This window comes from Tamandua tetradactyla, chromosome 17 (genome assembly GCF_023851605.1).
Source record: "Tamandua tetradactyla isolate mTamTet1 chromosome 17, mTamTet1.pri, whole genome shotgun sequence".
Lineage (NCBI taxonomy): Eukaryota > Metazoa > Chordata > Mammalia > Pilosa > Myrmecophagidae > Tamandua > Tamandua tetradactyla.
The window spans coordinates 4973011-4992494 of NC_135343.1; the positions used below are offsets into that span (position 1 = coordinate 4973011).

Here is a 19484-nt window from a genome sequence, read left to right on the forward strand (position 1 = left end):
ACCTGAGGATCTTGTTAAAATGGAAACTCTGAGTAAGTCTGGGGTTGGGCCTGAGGGTCTATATTTCTAATAAGATGAACTCACACTGCTTATCCTGGGCTATGCTTTGAGTGGCAGAATCTAGGCGACCATTCCACTCTGAATATATTGCCTTATGTAATGAACTTTGATTCAGTTTTGCTGTAACTATCAAGGGTTCAATTTTTGTAATACTTTTCCATTTGTACTAGTGATTTTGTGCATCTTCGCTTGGCACAAACACTTAGTTTATGTATTTAGTCTGCTTCTGATCTTTTTTCATCAACTTGAAACAACTTAGCATTAATGAGAGTTTGTAAACAAAACTTAAATTGATGTCCTGTTACAATATTTTGTGATATGATGGCCATCCATCCATATGGTTCACGGTATGTTTGTCAGAAGTCTTTACTTTCAAAATAACAGCATAATTAAAAATATTACTGGAGAAAATTTTCAGGCTTCTGAAAATATCCACAAACCTGCCTCTCCTTCCTCCCTCCCTCACTGGAGATGCTCACTCCAGTTTGAGAAAGTTGCCGTACACTTATTTAGTCCAGATTATAGTTTTCATATTGACTTCAAATCTATGATATGTATGAACTTAGATTCAGTATGTATGGGGTCTAAAACATGCTCTTATATTCTTGTTATTTGAATGTATCTGTATTTGGAAAGTGAAGGATTATGCTGAGTTTTGTGAGGTAATGCAATATATTCCTCCTACATGGTTTTGTATAATGTAATAGCAGTATTGTTTCAGATCCCTTTTAAAGATGCCAAGATGTAGTTTCTAAGGAAGTTGTAAGCTGGGAGGGCTTTTTTTTTTTTCTTTTGAGACCTTATAGATCGGTAGCTCTCAATTTATATTAATGGTTGTACTTGAGACAGCTTCACTGAGGAAGTGGAAAGTGAGAGAACTATTGGGATCAGTGGTTGTTATTGGTGAGAGCTAGTGAGTAGCAGTATAGTGGGCTTTTCCTCCTTTGTCTTGTTTTTGCATTTTTTTTTGCATGTGTAACTGTTGATGGTTAAGGATGTGGTGGGTAAGAAGAGATGGCAATTTGGGGAATTTAGATGCCAAATAAAGCAAGTGTTCTGTCAAGAATTCAGGACTGGATTTCCCTGTTTCCCTCATTGCTGCTGGCACTGCCGTAGTAGAGTTAGAAGTACGGAATTCTCCTTTATGCTTTTCCCCTTATTTGCTACTGTTGACAAAGGTTTATGTGGGGAAGGAACAGAAATCAAAGCAAAGTGAAAAGGGCACAAGCAGGATTGGGCATGACCTTTCCTTCCTTTAGCATCGTGCTTAGAGATTATAGACAATTTGTGTTTCACAACTTGGGGTTGGAGCGAAAGGAAAGAATGTGGTTTGGATTTTACGCCCTTCTACTAATATATTTCCTTACAACAAGGACCTAATATTGACTGGGAATAGGAAGTGCTATGGGAATACTCCAGTTATTGTTTCATGACAAGCCGCCCAAATTTAGTGGCTTAAAGCAACACAGATTATCATTCTCTCTGGAGGTTATGCCATTGACTGGCCTCATTTAGGAAATTCTCACTCAGGGTCTCTCATGTGGTTGCAGTCAGACATTGAGACATCTTAAAAGTTTCCTCATTCTGGTGGTTGATGGTGACTGTTTTTTTGGGACCTCAGTGAGAGCTATCAGTTGGAACACCTATATTTGGACTCTCATTGTGGCCTGGACTTGATTAACTCAGCAGTGTGCATCTCAAGATACAGAAGGTAAAAGCGCCAGTTTAAGGCATAGGCCCAGAAATCATAGCACCACTTCTGTCATATTCTATTAATCAAGCAGTCATAGTGCCCCACTTTAAAGGGGAGGGGGCTAGACCTCCAGTAAAAATGTTGAGACGGATTTAAAAAACTCCACGGTGGGTAAAACAGCAATGGAGGAGATGGATTGATTCATCTCTATGAATCCCAGGAACCCTGGTAATTTTGAATTGTGGAACAACTTGGGAAGGACGTGGATTTCCTACATTCTTGTGTAACTTTATACTCACTAGGCATCTGTTCTGTTGAAAGTGCCTGTCTTTATTAAACGAAATTTTCTAAGTTTGGGATTGAGATTTGTACATAAGGTTAATTTTCATTTTCTTTGTAGTGAACAATTTTTGTAATGTGTTATATACGTTTAAAGGTTTTGCTCCTTTGATCTCAATATAAAGTACAAGTCCTATTTTTAATTTGTATCATGATTTAATTACTCAAAAAACCAAACCTCATAGTTGAGTATATGTATAGACATTGAATAAATACCATATTTTAAAAAGATATCTTAATAGTAGCAGTTTAACTGCATATTACAGCATGCTAATAGAAATTAGGTATTAGAAACAGATTTATTCTGGTGTTTATAATTTATAAAATGGACAAATGAATTATATTAGATTCACATAATTCACCTTAACTGTTTTTAGTAAACACTCTTAAATGAACTCTGTAATTCTCAGCTATTTTTATCAAACTCATGGAAATTCAAATTAATACCATTTTAAAAGGATAATTTAAATAAAATTCACAAATTTTGAGTGTGAATTTTAAGTCAGTGAGTTTGATAAATGTATACAATTGTGCATCCTTCATAATCATGATATAGATGTAATATTTCCATTTCCCTATTAAGTTCCTTTGTGACTCTTTGTAGGCAATCCCCCTCTGCCAGTAGTCGCAGTAGCTTTTGCCATTTTGGTCAAAAGGCCTTTTCTAGAACTTCATATAAATAGAATCACAGAGTATCAGAGTATGTAGCCTTTTTTTTTGCTGGCTGGGTTTCACTTAGCATAAGTCTTTTGAGATTCATCTATTTTGGATGTTTATTGGAGTAGTTCTTTCCTTTATCGCTGAATTATATTCCATTGTGTAGATAAACAGCAGCTTATAAATTATCTGATATGTGGACATTTTTGATGTTTCCACTTTTTTGTGATTATGACTTCAGCTGCCATGAACATTCAAGTACAAATCTTTGTGTGGACATATGTTTTCATTTCTCTTAGGCAAATACCTAGGAGTGGGATTACTGGGTAAGTGTATGTGTAAGTCTAGGTAACTGCCAAACTATCTTCGAAAGTGGCTGTACCTTGTTGTGTTCCCTCTGGGGATGTGTAAGAGTTCTTGTTGCTCCACATCGTCTCCCACACAGTGTGAGCAGTCTTTAATTTTAGTCATTCTAGCGGCTGTATATTGGCATCTCATTGTTGTTTTTATACTGTTTGGTTTTTAATATTGAATTGTAGGCGTTCTTTAAATCCTTCATCAGAAATATGTATTGCAAATATATTCTCTCCATCCGTGGCTTTCCTTTATATTTTGTGTCTTTTTTTTTATTAAATTTTTATTTTAAGATTATTTCTGGATTCACCTACAGTTGGTAAGAAATAATACAGAGATCTGTGTGTCCTTTACTCAGTTTACCCCAACGGTAACATCTTGCTAAACTATACTGCAATATAACAGCCCAGATATTGACATTGAAACAATTCACAGATTATATTCACATTTCCTATTTCACCTATACTCATTTTTATGTGTTTGTGTGTCTGTGTGTGTATTTAGCTCTGTACGATATTATCATATGTAAGTTCTTCTATCTCCTCGCAATCAAGATACAGAACAGTTCCATTGCCACAAGATCCCTCATGCTGTCCATTTGAAACCATACTCACCTCCCTCCTGTATCCTCAATCCTCACCCTGTCCCTTAACCCTGGTACCCCCAGACCTTGTCTACATTTAAAAAATTTTGTCTTTTTGAAATTGTTATATAAATGGAATCATAGAACATGTAACTCTTTGGGTTGGCTTTTTCCCACTTAGCCTAATTCTCTTGTCAGTACCCAAGTTATTGCATTTATCAGTAATTCATTCCTTTTCATTAATGAGGATTTTTCCATGGTGTGGGTATGAGCCACAGTTTAACTGTTCACTCATTAAAGGACATTTGGGTTGTTTACAGTTTTTTGGCTTGTGAATAAAGCTGCTACAAACATTCATTTGTAATTTGACAAGTTTCTCATGAATATCAAGTTTCATTACAAAGAGATAAATGCACTCTGGGTTGTATGATAAGTACTTTTTTACCTTTACAAGAAACAGACTACTTTCCAGAGTTCTAGTACCATTTTACGTGCCCACAAGTAATACATGAGTGATCCATTTTCTTTATATCCTTACCAGCATTAGGTATTGTCAGTATTTATTATTTGGCTGTACTAATTGATGTTTATTGAGATCACATTGTGTGTTTTTTTCCCCAGAATTGAATTTTATTTCACATTGATAGAAACCGTAGAAAAGATTTACATTTTTGCATACTACAGCAACACTTTTCAATGGAATATGATCTCTTACCATAAATAAGATGTTGATTTGAATAACTGAATGTGACTGTTTATATTCTTCAAAGTAGAAGATGATGCATTTTCAAATGATTATTTAAAAATTTAAAATCTGGGTATAAACATATGGCTTAATTATTAACATTCTATATTGTACACTTCCAAATTATTTCCATTGTCAGTTAGCACCCATTTATACAGATGCAGTCCCATCATTGTGATTAGTTGGACTATAGCCCCAAAATTAGCAATTCAAAAATACCAAGCATACACTTAAATATTAAACTGTGTGGTAATTATACTATGTGTATCGAGTTCTGACTAACCTTTATTACCGAGAAATTTGTTTTCAAAAAGTTTTACCAGTAATCTAAAAATATTGACTATATAAAATCAAAAGATTGCTATTTTTATGCTTTCACAAAACTAATTTAAAAACTCATTTGACTAAGTCAGAATTTCAAAGTTCATTGGCAGATAAAAATAAAGCAAAAATTTTCTCATAGATTCTAATTTTCCATAGTAGTTGGTTTAGACATGTACAAAATAAGTAAACCTAAATGCTGTGCTAAAAGAAGAGTCATCTTAGACCAAATCATCTTAGAAATTACAATTTTTAAGATCAAATCCTAAATATTTCAGAATATACTAACTTATGATCTAATTATTCTTCCAGTTGATTACAGAAAGTTAAAATCACAGAATTGTTCCTGTTACCTAAACTAAAGATTCTAATAAAATAAGTCTAAATTTGGACTGAGGTACAGCTGAAGAAATAAGTTGTGCAGAAGTTTTAAATGATGTCTGGTTTCATTAAGTACAAATACATCATAAATGTCATATGTTTGTGATTTGAGTGTGAAATTACAGCTTTTATTAACACCAGATGTCTGTGGCAGAGAAACAATATTTGGTCTTTTCTGCAGGATAGTAAAAGAAGAACACATCTCTTCTAGAGAAAAGAATATTAAATGGAAGTGATAGGAAAAAAAACTCTGATACCCAGAGTAAAAGGGCCATTAATTGAGGAGAGCAATCATATTACTTTCATCAACACTTAAAAGTATTATTCCCATTATTAGGAATAATATACCATCTCATTATTTTGAGTTACAATTATTAAATATATACGAATACAGATATAAAAATATATTCACTGTACGGTGACTAGACAATTTTGGAATAAATCCATAGTCTTAAATCTCAGAGCACTTAAATAATATATATCTTAACTGCTCATTCATACCTGAACAGATTTTCATTAAGCATATTAATAATTTCCAAATGATGTAATAAATATTCTGGTTGCAGTATTTTATTATTTTTCTGAATTACATTTGAGAAAAAACCAGCTACTTCACCTATTTTAATATTAGTATTCTCTGGGATCACATTATACAAGTACATGTATAGAAACTTAAAAGAACATACGTTTCCCATGAGGAGACATTATTTAGTCTGTGTCATTGGTATGCATTTGCAAAACATTCTAATGCTGCAAACAAGTAGTTTCAGGATTGCGCACATTTAAGAGTTTTTACTCTACTGCTAGGATGCTGGTGTTCTTCTACCCAAGGCCTCTTAGTGATGTCAGTCAACTGATGGTAGAACTTTATCAATGAATTGTTTCATATCCATCTTTTCCTGCTGACATGAACTGTTCATCAAGCTTTCATAGGTTCTGAAGGTTACATTGGCAGGATTTACCAATGTTTTTAGCCTTTCAGCAGTAAGAGAATCAAACAGGGGAACTAAAGGTTTGCAATCTCTATGGCACTGGAGGATGTCTTTATTAGCATCACTGATAGGACTGTGGAAATGAAGCCTGAAGTGGAAGCCAGCAACTGAGTGCAGCAATACTTGCCAGTTTCTGCTGTGTAGTAACAGCAGTCTATAAAGATAAAGCTCCTCCCTGGGAAAATCCTCCCAAAATAACCCTGTTAGAAGGAATTCCATTCTTCACCCCTTGGTCTGTCAGAGTTTTGACATTTTCTGTTGCCTACTTGATTCCAGGTTCATCCTCCTTTGAATCAGGCAAAAACCTAATAATATCAAACCAAGAAGCCACACTCATACTCATTTAATGTAAGCCATACTCAAACTCAGTTAACATTAACAGGCATAACCGGCATATGTGGACAGATAATTTGATATGTGAACTTCTGATACCTGCAAAGGCTTCTGCCCATCAATGCCCTATGTCTCCCAATCTGTGAAGAAAACAACCGCTGTGGGGGCCTTATGGGCAGCGGGTACAGTGGCAGACAGTGGGGCAGACATGTTACTGATGCACATGCATGGGTCGGCGGCCGCATCAAAAGCCACATTGTGGTTTTGATATGTATTTCCTGAATGGCTAATGAAATGGAATGGCTTTTCATAGTGTTTGCTTGCTGTCTGTGCGTCCTCTTTGGTGAAATATATTTTAATGCCTTTTACACATTCTAATTTGATTGTTTGAATTTTTACTGTTGAGTTTTGAGGATTCTTTATAGATTCTAGATATAAGTTCATTGCGGTTAGTGAACATTTCTCCCTCTCTGTAACTTGTCTTTTCATCATCTTCCCAAGGTCTTTTGCATAGCAAAAGTTTTTTTTTTATTTTGGTGAAGTCCAGTTAGTCATTCTTTTTGTGAATGATACTTTTAATGTCAAGTTTAAGAACTTGTTGCTTTGTGCTAAGTCCAAAAGGGTTTCTTCTAATATTTTTCTTAAAGGTTTGATATTTTCACTTAAGTCTGTCATCTCTTTTGAGTGGGGTGAGTTAGAGATTCTTTTTTTTTTTGAGTATGGATGTCCAGTTGTTCCAGCACCATTTGTTTAAAAGGCTCTCTTTCCCTCATTGACTTGCTTTTGTGCCTTTGTCAGAAATCAGTTGCATACTTGTGTGGGGGCTAGTTTAAGATTCTCTTTTCTGTTCTCTTGATTTATGTTTATTCTCTTCCAGTACCACAGTCTTGGTATTGGAGAGTAATGGCTTTATCTGCAGAAAATCTTGTTGGACTTTTGATAGGACATCGATTAAACCTGTATGTCATCTTGGGGGGGGAGTCACCATCTTTACTATGTTGAGTCTTCAGATTCATTAACATGGCATGTTTTCTGATTATTTAAGTTTTCTTGAATTCCTTTCATCAGCATCTTGTACTTTCAGCAAACAAGTCCTGTACATGATTTGTTAGATAGACACTGAAGTATTTTACTTTCTTTGGAGTGATTGTAAATGATATTGTAGGGTTATTTTCCTGCTCAATTTTGTTTAAATATATTTTGTTTTTTTCGAAAGGTATAGATCTGGAGAAAAATTGTGAAGACAGTAGAGTTTTTATAAGCCCCACACTTAATTTCACCTATTGTTAACATCTTAATATTAGCAGAATATATTTGTTAAAATTAATAAACTAATATTGATGCATTACTATTACTAAAGTGTATACTTTCTGCACATTTCCATAGTTCTCACCTGCTGCCTTACATCTACTCCAGGTTCCCATATATAGGAGACTACATTACATTTAATAGTCATTTTTCCTTAAGCTCCTTTTGGCAGTGACAGTTTCTCACATTTCTTTGTGAGTTGTTAATACTGTTGATGTTGACCTTGATCACTTGGCTAAGGTAGTGTTTGTCCATTTCTACACTGTAAAGTTACTCTTTTCCCCCTTTTTATCATACTGGATCTTCGAAAGGAAGTCACTATGTGCAGCCCACATGTAAAGAATGGAGAGTTGTGCTCCACCAACTTGAGGATGGAATATGATCTCTGCGCTGTAGGCTCAATTTGTAAATGTCCTGCCCCAGCCCTGTAATCCACCGTTTTGCATTCCAGTAGCAATGAGTGAGAATTCCTGTTGCTCTGCACCCTCACCAGCAATGGGATTTTAGCCATTTCTACAGGTTTGTAGTGATATCTTGTTTTAATTTGCATTTCCCTAATGACAAAGGATGTTGAGCATTTCTTTTCACTTACTGTTTTTTTTCATCTCAGTATCATTTTGGTGAGATGTCTGTTGCCCAGAACTTTTGTCCATATTTTAACTGTTTTTTTCCTTATGAGTTTTAATAATTCTTTGTGTATTTTGGATACAAGTCCTTTATGAGATATGTGTTTTGCAAATATTTTCTCTCTCCGTGGCTTGTATTTTCATTCTCTTAAAAGTGTCTTTTATTATATTTGTTGTAAACTAGATAGAAGTATCAGGTAATAGGAACTGAGACAAATAGACCTTTATTGTGAGGTTTTCTAGCTAAGAATTGTGTTTAACATTTGTTGTAGATGTAGGTTCCAAAGGCTTATTCTCTAAATGTCCTTGTTTTTTTGTCTCCCTTATGTTTTGGTTTCCCTGGGTTCTCCTAGATACGATTCTATATCTTGCAGCTCTCATCTGTAATCCACTGTTATTATAGTAGAGGTCTGTAATTCAGTTTGAGAGAGGGGTTGTGTTCTATAATCTTATGATTAAATCTCAGCCCTTTAGTGGGTTTCTCTGGGCTTTGACCTTCAAAATGCTTCATTGCTTTCCCTCTCCCATCCTTAAGTGAGAAAGGAAGGCTAGATGGAGTGAGATTTGGGTAAATGCTCTTCTACCAGGTGGAAGTAGCTTTGGGAAGTCTTTTTACCTTGACAGTAGGAAATGCTTTGCAAGAATTTAAAAATGGTGTTACTGTTCCTTTTCTGTTGCCAGTGCCATTAGGAGATCTTTCTTGGCCTTTTGCCACTAGAACTTGGTGCAGTTCCTGGAAGAAACCCAGAAAAATGTGGGAGCCCACTAAGGGCTGTGAATCCCAGGAGGAGTTTGATTTTCACACTGGTCCACCCTCACCATCCAGCAATTTGTCAAAATTATTTTAAGCGTTCTTACCAGATAAAGGCTCCAGTGACTTCTGTTCCAAATAGACAGATCTTGGTTATGACATTCTGTATTTCAAGGTGGACGTGTCCCTGTAATATCTATATTTCATGGTGGAAGTTTCCTTGCAGTCTCAGTCCTCTCATGTATCCGAGAAAAGCTATGAATTTCAGTGTGTTTAGGATTTTTTTTTTGTACGATTGAGAATAATGACTTCTAAGCTCTTTCCCAAGTATGAGCTGAAACCAGAGGTCTGATATTTTGTTTTAAAATTTCAGTTTCTACATGTTTGTTTCTAGTATGTAGATACGTGAATTATTTTTGTTGGTCTCATGTCCTGCAACTAAAGAAGGCAGTATAAATAGAAGCTGGTTAGCAAGGCTCAGTGCAGTCTGCACACCTACCAGATAGCAATGAGAGTGAATGAGGCAGTGCATAGCAGGGTTAATTGGCACTCTGGTTCCAGTCTCAGTGCTGTGAGCTACTCCCTATGGGAGCTGGCTTTTTACTTCATACCTGACATTTAGGTTGAAGGAGGTATTCAGAGGTAGGATTGGTTGGCTCTCTGCTTCTTCCCTTTCCCACCTTTGATGTCAGTGGAGATATTCAGGGAACTGAACATCTTCCCACAACTTGCAGCATTAAAGAAATGTGAATTAGTTCTCTCCTTCTTCCCTGCCTGTTAGTAGCAGGGCCCAGTTGGGATCTTAGTTTAAATCTCCACTTGGAGGCAACCAGGTGGTATTAGTCTGTGCCCTACTTTCCACTGGAAATATTTCAGCAGAGTTGACAAGGCAGCTGAACTTCCACTTACCCTGTCTATAATGAGGTAGTGCGAGCCAGTGCTTCAGTTTTGGTGGTGTGGTGGCAGTGGGCACTATCAGGAAGCTATACATATACATTCCCCCAACCCATGCCCTATAGTACCACTGAGGGACCACCTGCTATGAACATTTTCATGCAATGGGGAAGACATGGGGAACCAAGATTTCTACTCTACTTGCCAGTAATGAGCACCCCTCTGCCTCCTGATTGGGGTGGACCTAGTTGAGATCAAGAACTTTCAACACATGCATTGGGAATGAGACCACCCTCATAGTGTCTTTGGAGGCATTTGTACTTCCAGGGGTTTTATCCCCACCCAATGAGGTAATGAGACAGCCATCCTCGTCCCTGCTGAGGTGGTGTCGGGGGAGGCCTACTAGAGATTCACAACATTTGTCAGCACTCAGTGTTAATAAGCCACTCCTTCCATCATGATATAGTAGGCCATGTGAGGAGTATTAGTGGGACCTTCCTTCTCCTAGCTAGGATGGTAACAACTGTTGCTTCTTGTGGAGCTGCCACAGCCCCCATCTTCCATCAGTAACAAGGAATCCATCCTTTCTCGGGATATCCTTAGAGGCAGAGTAGAAAGCCAGCGAGCAGTAAGAAGGTGGTGCCCTCTTTGATCCACCCAAGATTTAAATGAGATCCAGAATCTTACCACATAATACCCAAACTCCCAGCTTTCCTTTGAAAACCATTTGTCATATCAATAGGAAGATCTCAAAGTGAATGAGAAAAGACATTAGACCCCAACACCAAGTTGGCACAGATGTTAAACTTATTTGACAAGGATTTTAAAGCAATCAACATAAATTTGTTTAACAGGCGATTAAAAATTGGCACCCAAATCAATAGACCAAGCAAATGAAAACACAGAATTTTCCAGCAAAGAAATAGAAGATCTAGAGAAGGACCAAATGGAAATTTTAGAAGGGAAAAAGTACAATAAAACAAAATGGAGAGGACAGAGGAAAGAATTAGTGAACCTGAAAATAGAACAATGGAATTGACCCACTGTGCACAACAGAGGGAATAAAGATACCCCATTCCTCAAATAAAAATGTAGAGCCTCAAGGACATGTGGGGACATAACAAATATCAAATACTTGTTTCATTGGAGTTTGGGAAGGAGAAAAGAAAGAGGGTAGAACTTAAAAGTATTTGATGAAATGGCTGAAAGACTTTCCATGTTGGACAAAAGACATAAATGTCCAGATTTAAAAAGCTGAGTGAACCCCAAAACTGGATAAGTTCAAAGAAATTCATGTCAAGATATATAGTCAAACTTTCATAAACTACATAGAAAAAGTCTCATAAGCAGCCAGAGAAAAGAAATATTACCTATGGTAGATTTCTCACCTGAAACCATGAAGGCTAGAAAGAAATGGTGCAACAGTTTTCAAGTACTAAAAGAAAAGAATTGCCAATCCAGAATTCTATATTCAGTGAAGATATCCTTCAAGAATAAAGGAAAATCGAGACATTCTGATATGAAGGAAAACAAAGAGAATTTGCCACCAGTAGATTTATCAGTTTCACAAAGTGGTGGCTAAAGAAAGTTCTCTTAACAGAGAGCCTAATAGAAGGAATTTTTGAACATCAAGAAGGAAGAAAGAACATCGTAAGTGCAACAATATGGATAAGTAAAATAGACATTCCTTCTCTTGAGTTACCTAAAATTATGATTGATGGTTAAAGCATCAAAATTATGAAAATGTCTAATATGATTCTCATTGTATGTAGAGGAAATATTTAACACAATTGTATTATATAGGAGGGAGGGTAAAGGGATGTGAAGGGGGATAAGGTTTCTACATTTCACACTCATTAATAAAATGTAAATACGCAGTAAAATTCTATGTATTTATAATGTAATGCCTCTTTAAGGTACACTTACACAAGAGATACCCTCAAAAACACTATAGGTAAATTAAAATCGAATTCTAAAACAGGCTTAAATAACCAGCAGGAAGGCAGAAAAAGAAAGCAGACATGAAATAGAAAAACAAACAAAAATAAAATGGTAGATTTAAGTTTTAATGTATCAGTAAATACACTAAGTATATTTGATTTAAATACACAAAAGACAGATTGGCAGAATGGATTAAGAAACATAACTCACCTATATGCTGTCTAAAAGTCATTGTAAATATAATGATATATGTAAGTTATAAATAAAAGGACAGAAAAAGATATACCAAGTGTTTATCAAAACAAAGCAGAAGTGACTATATTAATATAATATAATTAGACTTCAGAGTATAGAAAAATTACCGGGAAGAAAGAGAAGTTACATAATGATACCCCTTTCAGTTAATAATAAAACAACTACAAGCCTACCTCGTTTTGTTGTGTTGCTTTATTGTGCTTTGCAGATACTGCATATTTTTACAAATTGAAGTTTTGTGGAAACCCTGTGTTGAGGAAGTCTGTTGGTGTTATTTTTCCAACAGCATATGTTCACTTAGTATATCTGCGTCACATTTTGGTAATTCTCACAATATTTCAAACTTTTTCATTATCATCGTATCTGTTATGGTGATCTGTGATCAGCGATATATGATATTACTATTGTAGTTGTTTTGGGGTGCCATCAACCTCACCTATGTATGACAGCGGACTTGATAAATGTGTTTGTTCTTGACTGTTCTACCAACTGGCCATTCCCTGTCACAGTCTTTCTTTTTGGGTCTGCCTATTACTGAAATTAAGCGCGTTAATGATCTTACAGTGGCCTCTTAAGTGTTTAAGTGAAAGGAAAGAGTTACATGTCTTTCACTTTAAATTAAAATAATTGGTTAGGCTCAGTGAGGAAGCCAAGATAGGCTAAAAACCAGGCCTATTGAAGGGAACAAGGGTATTTAAGTGGTAGAATTCTCACCTGCCATGCGGGAGACCCAGGTTCATGCACTTCAGGCAAAACAAACGATGTTGCAGTACAGGATACTCACATGGAAAAATAATGAAATGTGACCCTGCCATACAGCATACAAACAGCATACAAAACAAAAACAGAACTACCCTCTTGAGTCAGACAGATTTGTTGTGAATGTAAAGGAAAAATTCTTTAGGGAAATTAAAAGAACTACTCCAGTGAACACATGAATGATAAAAAAGTGAAACAGCCATATTGCTGATACGGAGAACATTTTAGCAGTCTGATAGAAGATCAAACCAGCAACACACTCCCCTAAACCAGCGCTTAATCCAGAGTAAGGCTTTAACTGTTCTCAGTTCTATGAGGGGTGAGAGAGGTGAGAAAGCTGCAGAAGAAAAGTTGGAAGCTAGCAGAGATTGCTTCATTGGGTTTAAGGAAAGAAGCAATCTCCATAATATAAAAGTGCAAGGTGAAGCAGCAAGTGCTGATGTAGAAACTGCATCTGGCTAAGATAACTGATGAAGGTGGCTACACTAAACAACAGATTTTCAGTGTAGATGAAACAACCTACCTTTGTAAGAAGATGCCATCTAGGACTTTCACGGCTGGAGAGGAGATATCAATGTCTGGCTTCAAAGGACAGGCTGACCTTTGCAAAGAGCTATTACAGCTGGTGTCTTTAATGTTGAAGCCAGTGCTTATTTACCATTCCAAAAATTTCATGGCCTTTAAGAATTATGTTAGATCTGTTCTGCCTGTGTTCTATAAATGTAATACAGCACATCTGTTTTATCATTTTACCGGCTATAACAGTTTACTGAATATTTTTAAAGCCTACTATTGAGACTTAATGCTCACAATATAAGATTCCTTTCAAAATATGACTGCTCGTGGCTCAGCAGGTAAGATTGCTTGCCTGCCATGCCCAAGGACCCGGGTTCGATTCCGGGTGCCTGCCCATGTAAAAAAAAAAAAGAAAAGATATGACTGCTTATTGACAGTGTACCTGGTCATCCAAGAGCTCTGATAGTGATGCATAATGAGATTAATGTGGTCTTCATGTCTGCTCATACAGCATTCATTCTGCAGCCCATGGAGGAAGGAGTCATTTTGCCCTTCAAGTTTTATTAAGAAATACATTTTGTAAAGCTCTGATGGATCTGGGCAAGGTAAATTGAAAACCTGGAAATAATTATCCATTCTAAATGCCTTTAAGAACATTTGTGATTCATGGGAGGACATCAAAACAGCAATATTTACAGGAGTTTGGGAGTAGTTGACTCCAGCCCTCATGGATGTCTTTGAGGGGTTTAAGACTTCAGTGGAAGAAGTTACTGCAGATATAGTAGGAGTAGCGAGAAGACTAGAATTAGAAGTGAAGCCTGAAGATGTGACTGAATTGCTCAAATCTCATAATAAAACTGTAACAAATGAGTTGCTTCTTACAGGTGAGCAAAGAAAGTGGTTTCTTGAGATGGGATTTACTCCTGGTGAAGATGCTGTGAAATATTGTTGAAATTATGAAGGATTTAGAATATGATATAAACTCCTTTATTAAACAGCAGGTGGGTTTGGGAGAATTTACTTCGATTTTGAAAGAAGTTTTCCTCTAGATAAATTGTTATCAAACAGCATTGTGTGCTACAGAGAAGTCTTTCATGAAAGGAAAAGTCAGTCAGTGTAGCAAACTTCGTTGATGCCTTATTTAAGAAATTACTCCTCTTCAGTAAGCATCACCCTGATCAGTCAGTGGTCAGCGATCCTGAGGCAGGACCCTCTACCAGTAAAAAGATTGTGACTCCCTTAAGGCTCTGATGATGGTTATTATTTATTAGCAATCAAATATTGTTTCATTAAGGTGTGTGCATAGTTTTTTTTAAGATATAATGCAATTGTACACTTTTTTGTAGACTACAGTATGGCATAAACACAACTTTTATACAGACTTAGAGACCAAAATTTCATGTGATTTGCTTTATTGCAATTTTCACTTTTTTTTGTAGTGGTCTATAATCAAACCTGCTGTATCTCCAAGGTATGCATGTAGATAGAAAATCAGCAAGGATATAAAAGAATTCAAAAAACACCATCAACCTATAGAATCTAATTGAGTTATATAGAACATTTCACCCAAGAACAGCAGAATATACATTATTCTCAAGTCTTCATAGAACATATACCAAGTTAAATCATGTCCTGGGCTATAAAATAAACCTCAGCAAATTTAAAACAAGTAAAAATCATAACGAGTATCTTCTCATCATCAAAGACTCAAACTTGAAATCAGTAATAAAGAGATTACAGGAAAATTTCCAAATACATAGACACTATAAACTACACAGTTCTTTATATATGAGTCAAAGAACAGGTCTCAAGAAAAATTTAAGAAAAATACATAAAGTTAAATGAAAATTAAAATACAACATAATAAAAATGTCTTCTGCACAGCTAAAACACTACTGTAAAGAAAATTTATAGCCCTATATTCTTACATGGGAAGAGAGAAAAGGCTCACATTAATCTAAACTTACACCTTAAGAAAGTAGAAAAGTAGAGCAAAATAAACCCAAAGTAAGCAGAAGAAGAATAATAAAGATAAGAGTTGAAAGCAATGAAAGGGATGGGGGTTCATCCAAACCAGTAAACAATAGGGAAAAATCAGTGGAACATAGAGCTACTTCTTTGAACAGATCATTGTGATTTACAAACCTGTAGTAAGACTGATGAAAAGGACAAATTACTAATATCAGGGATGACATGAGATAACATTACAGATGTTTTGTACATCAAACGAATACAAGAGACTGTACTGTTTTGGTTTGTAAGCTTCCGGAATGCAGTATACCAGAAATGGAACAGCTTTTAAAAAGGGAATTTATCAAGTTGCAAGTTTACAGTTCTAAGGCTGTGTAAATGTCCAAATTAAGGCACCAGTAAGAGATAATTACCTTCACTTAAGAAAAGCTGATGCCATCCGTAACAGCTCTGTCAGCTGAGAAGTCATGTGGCTGACGTCTGCTGGGGTCTTTGGGTTCTGGACACCTCTCTCAGCTGGGAAGGCACATGGTGACATCTCGCTTTCTCTCTTCATTTCATAAGGCTTCCTGGGGGCATTTTCCTTCTGGATCTCCAAAGGTCTCTGGTTGTTGGCTTTGTATCTTTTTCCAAAATGGTTCCCTCTTAAATAGCTCTAGTAAGCGACCCTACCTTGAATTGGTGGAGACACATCTCCATGGAAACCACCTAAGCAAAAGTTACCACCCACAGTTGGGTGGGTCACGTCTTCATGGAAACAATAAAAAAGATCCCACTCTGCAATATTGTGTGAGGATTAAAGGTCATGGCTTTTCTGGGGTACATAAAGCTGCAAAGGTGCACAGCTACAAACAACTCTATATACAGATTTGACAATTCACATGAAATGGATCAATATCTCCAAAAGTAGAAACCAAAACTCAGTCACAATGAAATAGAAAGTTTGAGTTGTCTTATTCCTTTTAAGGAAATTGAACTCATAATTAAAACCTCCCGAAAAATAATTCTCCATGCTCTGTTAGTTGTACTGGAGGTGTCTTCCAAAGGGTTTAAGGAAGAATTAATAATTCTAACTCATCTCTTCCAGAAAATAGAAGGGGAGTTAATAATTCTTCATAAATTAAGAATGATATTAAATAGTATTAAGATTATTGGTTCAACTGTCAGTCACAATTAACTCCGAGTTCTTTTCATGAAGCTAGTATTACCCTGAGATCAAAACCAAAGACTGCATAAAGGAAGAAAACTACAAACCAATATCCTCATGACTATAGATGCAAAAATTGCTAACAGAATGTTAGCAAATGGAATTCAGTAACAATACATTTTAACAATACATAAATAGAAACTATACCAAGACCCAAGTGGGATTTATGTAATATAGTTTATCGTTTTGGAGAGAGATACCGTGCTATCGGACTGGGAACCTCAACATAGTAGAGATTTCCTTTTTCTTCAAGTTGATAAATAGGTTTAACATGATTCCCATTAAAATTCCAATGAGATTTTTTTGTAAATGTATTCAAAATTATCATAAAATTTATATGAAAAGCCAAAGGAGTTAGAATAACAAAGATAATTTGATAAAGAATAAAGTGGGAGGAATAATCCCACCTTATTTCAAGACTTATATGGCTACAGTAATCAAAACTGTATTACTATCAGAGGAAAAACATATATATCAACAGAACAGAGTAGAAACCCCTGAAGTAGCTCTGTTCAACTACAGGGAATGTGTTTTGATAAAGGTACAAAAGCAATTCATTGGAAGATGGTTTGCCTTCTCAGTAAATGTTGCTGGAGAAATTGGACATGACCAGGCAAAAAAAATGAACCTCAACCTAAACCTTATACCTTATACAAAAATTAAGTAAAAATAGATTTTAGATTTAAATATAAAATGTAAAAATTACACAACTTCTAGATGATTGTAGAGGAGGGCATATTCAGGACCTATGGCTTGATGAAGAATCCTTAGTCATGACACCATAGGCACCATCCATAAATGAAAATGATTTATAAATGGTACATTATGAAAATATAAAATCTTGTTAAGAGGGTGAAAAGAAAAGCTACTGACTGGATGAAATGTACACGAACTATCTAACCAAGAACTCATCCAGAATATATAAAGAGTTCTCAAAACTCAACATTCAAAAATATCTATATAGAAAATGGGCAATATGAAGAGACAATCCAAAGAAGATGATGTTGACTGCAAATAAATACGTGAAAAGATGTTTAACTTCATTGGCCGATTAGGGAAATGCCAATTAAGACCATAATGAGATATCACTATACACTTGATAGAACGGCTTAAGGAAAAAGTAGCCATAATATCAAATGCTAGCTGAGCTATGGAAAAAAAAATGGGTTGTGTAACGTGACTGGTGTGATTAGTAAATAGTACAGCCACTCTGGAAAACAGTTTGGCAGTTTCTTTAAAAAAACTCTGTGTACACTTAGCATATGTCCCAGAAATTGTAATCCTATGCATTTGTCCCCTATAAGTAAAAACTTACCTCTGCGCAAAAATCCATACACGATTGCTCATAGTCCCTTTATTTGCAATAGCCAGTAAATGGAAGCCACCGAAATGTCTCTCGTTAGGCAAATTGTTGAACAAGTTCAGCAGTACCATAGACTACTACTTAACAATGAGAAGGACAACTGTTACTACACGACAACTTCGATGGTTCTCTAGGGCATTATGCTGTGTGATAAAAAGCCAGTCTCAATCTCTGGTAATGTATAATTACATTTATGTAACATTTTGGCAAAGGAAAATTCAGGAATGGAAAACAGAATAGTTGTCAGGTATGAAGAATGTTGGGGTGGGGGAAGCAATAAGTAGGGGTATATGAATGTAACTATAAAGAAATAGAAGGAATATCTTTGAGATGTTATTTTGTTTGTTTATGCTTAAAAATGTGATAAATGGCATAGAACTAAACACACATATTGTGCCAATGTCAAATTCCTTAAAGTAAATTATACTATAATCTTGAACTATAATTACATAAGATGTAACTATTGGGCTAACTGGTGAAGAGTACAAAAGACTTTTGTACTATCTTTGCAATTTTTTTTTTTGAATTTATAATTATTTAATATTAAGTTAAAAAATATATCAACTTGTCTTGAATTTATATTTTGGCTTGTCATATACCTTTCTGCTACCTTATAAGAAACTTTACTACACTCAGGCAATAAACCATTTGAAGGCATGGCACTAGTGTACACATTACTCTTTTTTAGACTTGTATCCCTTTTTAATGTTTGATGGAAAATTTAATTATTCAAGACTTGCATTTTTTGTTCCATAACTTGCCTTCAGTTTCAACATTGTTAATTTTCGGGTAATTTTAACTCATAATGGGTGACTTTACTTTGCATCCTCAAATCATGAGAGTAAATAAAGATTGTTTTTATAAAGAATATGTGTGTCTAGTGAGGAAGCAAAAGTAAACCCAGGTAAAATTGTTGTAAAGAAACAGAAATTCAAAGACGGCTGTTTTAAAGGGCAACCTAGAAATAATTTTGGGTGAACAGGGTAGTGTCACATTTATAGTCTGAAAATGGATGTGTTGGGGACACCATCAATGTGTGCACCGTAGGTATCCCAGAAAGAGAAGAAAGAACAGGGCAAAGAGAAAATCAAAGAAATAATGGCTGAAAACTTCCCAAATTTAAAGGAAAGATATATATACACCCAGGATGCTCAATAAACTCCAAACAGAATAAAGACCTATAGACCCACATCACACCATGTCATAAACTGTTTAATGCTGGAGATAGAAAATTCTGAAAGCACCAGGAGAGAAGCTACATGTCAAATAGAAGGGAGTCTCAATTAGATTAAGTACTGATTTCTCATCTGATACCATAGAGGTAAGAAGGCCAGTGGGATGACATTTAAAGGCTGAAAGCAACAAAATGTCACCAAGAATTCCAGATCTGGCAAAATTGTTTTTCAAAAATGAAGGAGGAAAAAAATGAGGGAGG

At 35.6% G+C, this 19484-nt stretch overlaps 1 protein-coding gene and 1 pseudogene across 2 annotated transcripts in view; one reads left to right on the forward strand and one right to left on the reverse strand.

The window, feature by feature from the left end:
- EIF5B (eukaryotic translation initiation factor 5B) overlaps positions 1–19484 on the forward strand; it is a 141295-nt gene that overhangs the window by 43452 nt on the left and 78359 nt on the right. The window lies entirely within an intron of this gene.
- LOC143660640 (acyl-protein thioesterase 1-like) lies at positions 5979–6683 on the reverse strand (annotated as a pseudogene).